The sequence below is a fragment of the Condylura cristata genome, unplaced genomic scaffold (genome assembly GCF_000260355.1).
Source record: "Condylura cristata isolate star-nosed mole 26May11 unplaced genomic scaffold, ConCri1.0 scaffold00011, whole genome shotgun sequence".
NCBI lineage: Eukaryota > Metazoa > Chordata > Mammalia > Eulipotyphla > Talpidae > Condylura > Condylura cristata.
In genome coordinates, this window is record NW_004567112.1 from 20,707,702 (window position 1) to 20,715,454 (window position 7,753).

The window sequence follows — 7,753 nt, forward strand, 5'->3', positions numbered from 1 at the left end:
ACCGCCGGAGCTCAGCCCCGCCAACCCCGCGCCGCCGCCTCGCTGTCCCTCAAGGCCACGACTTTCCCTTCCTTTACCTTCCCGGGGCTTTTTGTTTCTTAAACCAACCCCATTTGTTACTTCCAACCTGCCTATCGCCGGACACCAACTGTTGCAAGTTCCGCGTTCGCCGATTTTCTGAACTTGGTGGAAACGGCTCCTCCCAAGCGCCTGTTTAAGTAGAATGAAGAATAAATGCCCGGATGCCCATGGAAGCGCTGAGCCCTTAAAGTTTTCAGAAGTGAAGAGAATACGTTTAAAGTCTTTTGAAGACTTAGCCAGTATTCGTAAGCACAGTAAACATCGAAATCTAGTATTTTAAAACTAAGTTCGGCCGATCAAAAGCGAGTTCCTGTGTTGAGTGGACGCGGACTTAAGACTGGGCAAACGTGAGGAAGGTCTATCAAAGGCAGGCTTAGTTGACACCCTTAAATCCTGCTGTTGAAAAATACCTTAATGCCGTACTTCAGAAAAGGACTTGAGAGAACTATTTTCAAAGACGACGGGAATTTTCAGGTACCTCCTGAAATAATTAAAACGCCCTGTCTGGAACACTCCCGGTCCTATTTAAGCAAAATGATGTTAATTACTTGACTGCTCTCTAGGCGAAGAAGAAAAAAAATATAGAAAATGATGAACTGAAAGGAGAAAGGGGCGGGAATACAAAACAAAACAAAACAAAACAAAAAGCAAGCAGATCCTTTATACTTGCTGGATAGGATGCTGCCGGGTTCGCGAATCCACGAATCGCTGACAAAAGCCAATTAGAGCTTCGAAAAAGAAAAACTAGAAAATAGATACCTCTTTGTCAAAAGACCCAGTGCCCTAGAAATCTGTCCTTTCTAAGATTTAAAGATTAAATCTTTGGGCTTTAAGATCAAAGATCGTGCATTTCTGCTTTTAGGTTTTAAATTTGAAGACTTAGTTTAATTACTGTTATCGGTAGATACTTGACATCAAGGACCCCATTGTTATATTGAAATATGCCTTTTCAAAGATAGCAGTCTTGGTTCTCTGAATCAGGCACTTGTAGAATGATGTGCTTATCCATCAAGAGATGAACTGGGTGAATCTCTTAGATAGAACTGGTTTTAAGATGTATGAATAGAAGGGCACCTTCTTCCCCACCCCCCAATCTTAAAATCATTAATTTTTCTTCAATTCTCAAAAGTCCACAAACGTGTATTGGCTTAAGAGTACTGGCAAGTGAAGGAGCTGTTAAATCCGGAAGTACTGAAATTTTTTTGTATGTAAAACTAACCTTCGTGGTAAAGGATGAGGGCAGATAGATAAAAAATTGCTAAGGGACAGCCATCCTGAACGTGATGGCACATCTGGGCTCGCCAACCTGAAATTTCTTTTCTTCACCGCTAGGTGGCAGGTTTGGGTCTTTTAAGCTTTTAACCAACTTTAATTTTGAAAGGAAGTATGTTTCATAGTTTCAAATAAAGGAACAACATGTAACTCTAAGATGCGTGAATAATTAATGTTTATTTTCTAGTTACCCCATATAATTTGTTTTAAAAATAATCAAATGGGGCCCTCCCTGGTGGCACAACGGGTTAAAACACAGTAGTAAAAAGTGAAAGCCTCCTCAGCTTGAGTTTGGATCCCGGGCCCTGGAGGTGACCACATGGCATGGCAGACCTCTCCTGACCTGCTCCCCTCAGCAGTGTACTTCGTTGATCTGCCTGCTCTGCCCCCCACCCTGTCTCTGGTGAATCCCTTCACCGCCACTGCACCCCTGGCCTATACCCCAGCTCTGGATGCATAAATAAATAAATCTTTTTTTTTTAAATAATCAAGTCAGGGTAATATATTCTCGACATAATCTCTTGAAGTGTCAGTCATAGAGGATTCAGAGGATCCTGTAGACTTAAGAGATCTTCTAACAGGAGGGATGGAGTCTCTGATTTGAGGTATGGAATTGGGAACCCAGACTATTGAGTGATTTGACCAAAGTTATGTAGCTGCTAGGCAGAGGGAAGGCTACAAAAGCCAGAAGATAAGTTTCCCAATTCAGTGCTATTTCCACTATTCCACTTTGAATTCCAATTGTTACTTGTTATTTTAAGTTGAGAACCAACACATAGTTCACCTCTCTCAAAGGCCTATTTGAAAGAAAGGAGAGGGGACAATCACAGCTATCATCTATTAAGTAACTATTGTATTTTTAGCATTAGCTTATTTCATACCATCTGAGTCACTATGCAATAAAGTAGGTATTATTCTTGCCACATTTTCTGGACTAGAGAATTAAGATTCAGGAGAGTGAAATGCTTTTGTGTGATGTCTCAGAGCTAAAGTACGATGTCTCAAATGGAAGAACCAGAATTCTGACTAGCATCTTTCTGACTCCAGCACACTCTAAATTGTCCTACATGTAGAAGCAGGATTCTGCATGCAGAAGGTTCATTTAATTCCATGTGAAAGCTAATGTGTCCCATTGCACAGCTGAGACAAACACTTTGAGTGTCTATCATATATCCAGCAATATCCTAGGCACTAAAGACACATAGGTATCTCAGACACAATATCTCACTTGAAACCAACCTTTCCTGGAAAAGGGACTTTGCAGCAAGCTTTTTCCTATGTTATAAAGGGTAAACCTCTATAACACATTGCTTAAAAGAAGACAGATTCCATTTGTTTGGAAACCTAGTTCCATTCCTGAGCAGCAGTGTGACTTGGCAAAATAATTTTTTGGTCATAAGTTTCCTCATGTTGAAAAGAGGATAATAGCCAGTGTTTAAAAGAAGAAACAACAGGCCCCACATGGAGTCATTTGTGTCAAGCCCAAATCATCGAACTCAGATTTAATACCTAACTTAATTGCAGTTTCAACCCCTCCCAGGAATGTACGCCTGACCAGTCCAGCTCAACAATAGCAGGTGGTCCGTCTGATGGACCTCCTTCTTGCCCCTAGGGAAGGTGGATTTGTCTGAAACAATTTTTTTTTTTTTTACTGAAACTATTGTTAAAGTGGCTCTTCTAGTAGAAGAATTCCCAAGCTCTTCTCTTCTCAGTCAGACTGTCTGCATGCCACCAGCTTAGGAACCTTTACATTGTGTATGCATATGGATTTTTTCTTCAAAATTTTATTGAGTTAAATTCACATTCTACAAAATTCACTCCTTTAAAGCGCACACTTCATTGGGTTTTAGTTTGCTCAGAAAGTTGCACACTATTGCTTTTAGAATATCAACCCCAAAGAAAGAAGCCCCATCACCACTAGCAGTCACGCCCCATGCCCCTATTCCTTGTCCTTTCTCCCAACCTTTGGCAGCAACAAATCTATTTTCTCTCTCCAAATTTTCTTATTCTGGACATTTCATTATATCAGTCACACTGCAGACATGGTCTTTTGTAGTGGGTTACTTAGTCTGCACACACTATTTTCAGGCCATATCCATGTCATACTATGTATCAATACTTATTGCCCAAAAATACCTCTTTGTATGGATATACAGCATTTTGTTTATCTGTTGCAGTTCATGAATATTTTGGTTATTTTCACATTTTGGCCTTTATAAATAATGCTGCTATGAACATTTGTGGGCCAGTTTTTGTATAGACATGTTTTCATATTTATTTCAAATACTAATATAAATGTGTATCACTCCTACTTTGAAATAATTTCAAATTACAGAATAGTTAAAAAAAACTAGCTTTTTACCTTCATCCAGATTTCTCAATTGTTAATATTTTACCAACCTGCTTTTGCTCTACATCTCTCTGTATATGTCTCTGTCTCTTTTTCTTGTTGTTAAGTATTTTCATGAGCAATATGAGAAAAAGCTACGAACTTAATGGCCTATATCCTTGTGTGTATATTCCACAAAACAAATACGCAGTCTTTTACAACAATCATATAACGCTTCAAATTAGGAAATCAGTAATGACACACCACCATCAATTTTAACCCCATTAATATTTTACTCTCTGTTCCAACAATGTCTCTTTTCCTTTCCTGGTCCAGAATTCTGTTGAGGAATTTATATTGCATTTCAATTTTCTTGAATGTGGAACATTTCCTTGATGTTTCCTTATTTTTTCAAGACTTTAACAGCTTTTAAAAGAAAAGAACTCGCATTCCGTAAGATGACCCATCCAATGTTTCCTTGTGACTAAACTCAGGTCACACATTTTCACAGGATAATCAGACACGAGTCTCCTCTCATGAAGCTCTCCCATGTTTGTGCTTCAACCTGTATCCCATCAGAAAGTTGGGTTACTTTCTGTGCCCAATTCTGCTTCCTCCTCTTCCTTTCACAAATAATCCATATTAAATATTTCAAAGTCCACCTCAGCTTCTGCCTCCTGAGAATTTGACCAGTGACAAGGGAGAATTCACCCTTCTGAATATGTTATAAATCCATGGGAAAGAAAGAGGGTGATGGTGGAGAACAATATTTTTGTGGTTTGGGAATGGAAACAACTTTGTAAACCAGAATCCCCAACCCCAAATATTATGTATATAAAGGATTTTACAAATCAAGGACACTATAGATACCATTCACTTAACAGATGCTTCACAAGCTGGGAGAAGCATATCAATTCCAACAAGGAATTAATATATAAAATATACCAGGAAATATGGGTAATCTAATAGAAAAGTGGAAAGGAGTATGATCAGGAAATCCAAAGGAGAGAAAGTCATAAGGCCCACAGTGTATGAAGAAATATTCAGTTTCACCAGTAATAAAAACCATAAAATAAAACTATGAGGTTAATCTGGCAGTTGTTGAGAAGTAGGAATCTATATGTGAGAGTGAGTATGTGCATGGCTTGCCTGAAACAAACTGGTTCTTCCTGTCTTGAAATACCCTGTGATCCAGGGTCTTGATCCTGGCACAAGAATTTAAATATAAGTGGTCTACTAGGGAGATGATTCCAGGAAACTGCAGTAAGTAGTGGGGAAGTGGGACAGAAGAGAAAGAAACCAATTAAGGGTCCATTATTAAGCAAATTACCAACGTGGGCTGCTGCAGTTCATCTCTCTGGGGGAAGTCTAAATCACAGCGCCTCAGGTTAACCACCTGAAGAATGAGGACTGGGATATTTATATCTAAGTCCTCTCAGCCATTTATTAAGTCACTGAGTCCAGGGGTAGGAATAATTTCCCAGGTTTTCCCTGCCCTGTTTGTAGGCAAAACAAGCTCCAGGAGCTGGATAAACTCCCCACGTACAGAGGGGCAAGTACTGGCAGACTGAAGTTTTGGGTAGCTCAAAATGATAAGGGGAAGCATTAAAACAGCACCTGCTAAGTCCAGAAATCCTGCTCCTCAGTGTATGATTCCATGCTCATGGGTCTATAGGAATATTCATATGAGGAAGCTGGTTATATCAGTGTTTGTGTTTAGTTGGGTTGAAGGCAACCTAGGTTTGGTCTAGACTGAGATATGTTCATGAAATTCTGTTTTCTTTTCTTTTCTTTCCGGGCACACAGTTTGACTATATGGGTTACATAGGGGCCAAATTCTGGCCATCAGAATGTGGGTATGAATGATGCATGGCTACTTCTAGGCTTGGCCAAAAAAAAAAAAAAGCCAAACATATTTTATTCTTGTTTGTTCTTAGCTACTTGAAAGTTAAATTAAAGCAGTGTAACATAGTAATGACCAACCAGTTAGAACTTGAGATCTGTTTATATTTAATGTTAATCAGCAATAAAAAAGGGTACAGTATATTCATATTGATTGCAACACTGTAGAAATATATGAGTAGAAATTTTAAGAATACAGCACACAGAATACTTTCAAATGAGATTTCAAGCTTATGAAATGTTTTCCCCAATGACAATGGAATGAATTAGTTAAGCTATTAACAATTACAAGAATTGTAATTGTATAGTTAATCTATAAACAATTACAACAATTATAGGGACAATTTAAATATCTTCAGCATTATTTTTATTTAAAATTTTTAAGATGAATTTATCTTTTTTCCATAAATCCTCCAAATCATATCCTACCTATGCTGATCTATATTTACCTGAATGCATGATGTTGTGCTCTTCTGATTTTTCAGGATCAAACAAACAAGAAGTCCACTATCATCTTTGTTAGGTGACAGAAAGTCAAAACCAAAAAAAAAAATCAGAACAACCAGAAAGGATTTATTTATAACTAGGTAGCAAAGAAAGGTTGTTTCCATGGAAAATCTATTACAATTTTTAAGCCTGAAAAAGTATAAAATGTATCTGAAATAAGCAAATGAAAGTGTTTAAAATCGAAGGATGTAGTTAAAGAAAAATTTAGCTTTAATAAGAAAAAGAAAGCTTGGTAAAATGACTTTAAATTTCCTCACTGAATATTAGCAAAATGTACATTTCAAATGCACATTTGAATCACATCTGATAATTTCCCCATCGAACAAAAAAGACTCTTCATTACTGAGCAAACTTCAAGTTGGTTTTCATTTACTCTTTGGACAGAGTGATTATTGGGAGCCTGGTAGTGAGCAGCCACTCAAATAGCCTGTTCTGGCCCATGAACTGACTGTGAGCACAGGTGATGCACACGACTCTGAGGCCAGGTGGTTGGGTAGTGATGTGATACCCTCCCAGCACCCTTTTCCCTGTGGGATGGCAACCAGAGACCTTGGAGATGGTGTTATCATCTCAGCTTAGATCCCTAAGTGCATCTGCTGAGCTGAGCCTGTCTGTTCGCCATCAGTTATCATATAATGTGAGCAAGCACTGGTCTTTAAATATTGAAATTCTGGATTTGCTTGTACCTCAGTGTTGGTGCAGAGGACCAAATTTTTGCAAACCAAACACAGCTTTTGACAAACACAGCCAACCCTTCAGTCAAGCCTGGGCTCCAGCTCTTCACACTGTTTCCTAAAATGAAAACCTTTAGCCTGACTTCTAACAGCAGAGACTTGTTCTCATACTCTAAAACTGTAATTACACAGTATGTTGTGTTTGTCTAGCTTCTTTTGTTCAACATGATGCTTATGGAATTCTTTCTATTGCTATATGGGTTTGTAGTCCATTGATTCTCCTTGATGACTACTGTTCATTGTGTGATTGCACTAAAATGTATCCATTTTACTGTTGATGAGCATTTAAATAACTCCTTTGAATGCCATCCGAATTTTAGAATGAGTTTGTTGATTTACACACACACATACATACCCCCCCCACACACACTCATTCACACATGTGCACATACACAAATATAACCCCTGCTGGGCTGTATTAGTATTACACTGGATTTTCAGATTAATTTGAGAATATTAACACCTTAACAGGATCGAGTCTTCCAAGGCTCTTTAAAAGTCATCACTGTAATATTCTGTAGTTTTCAATGTAAAGGTTTCATATGTCCTTTTTTTTTATGCACACAAGAACTGGGGTCCAGGCCAGAAGTACAGAGGGTGAAAGGATTCAGCAGAGAGAGCGCGGAGCAGCAAGGTCAGATCCATTAAAGTACACTGCTGAGGGGAGCAGTGGGGAAAGACAGGAGAGGTCTGCTGCGCCATGTGGGTCAGCTCCCAGGCTGGGAATGAAACCGTGCTGCAGTGGCTGTGGAGAGCTTCAGAGTGCTGCGATTTAACTCGTTGTGTAACAGGGTGGTCCCTAGGAAAAGAGGAAGTTCCAGGTTCTCTGCCCCACCCAGAAATAGGGTGGAGCTGAAGAGAAGAAGAGAAGGAAGCAGGATGGAGAGCCTGAAGGAGACCTGAGGAGCCACATGGAGCAGCAAGCATG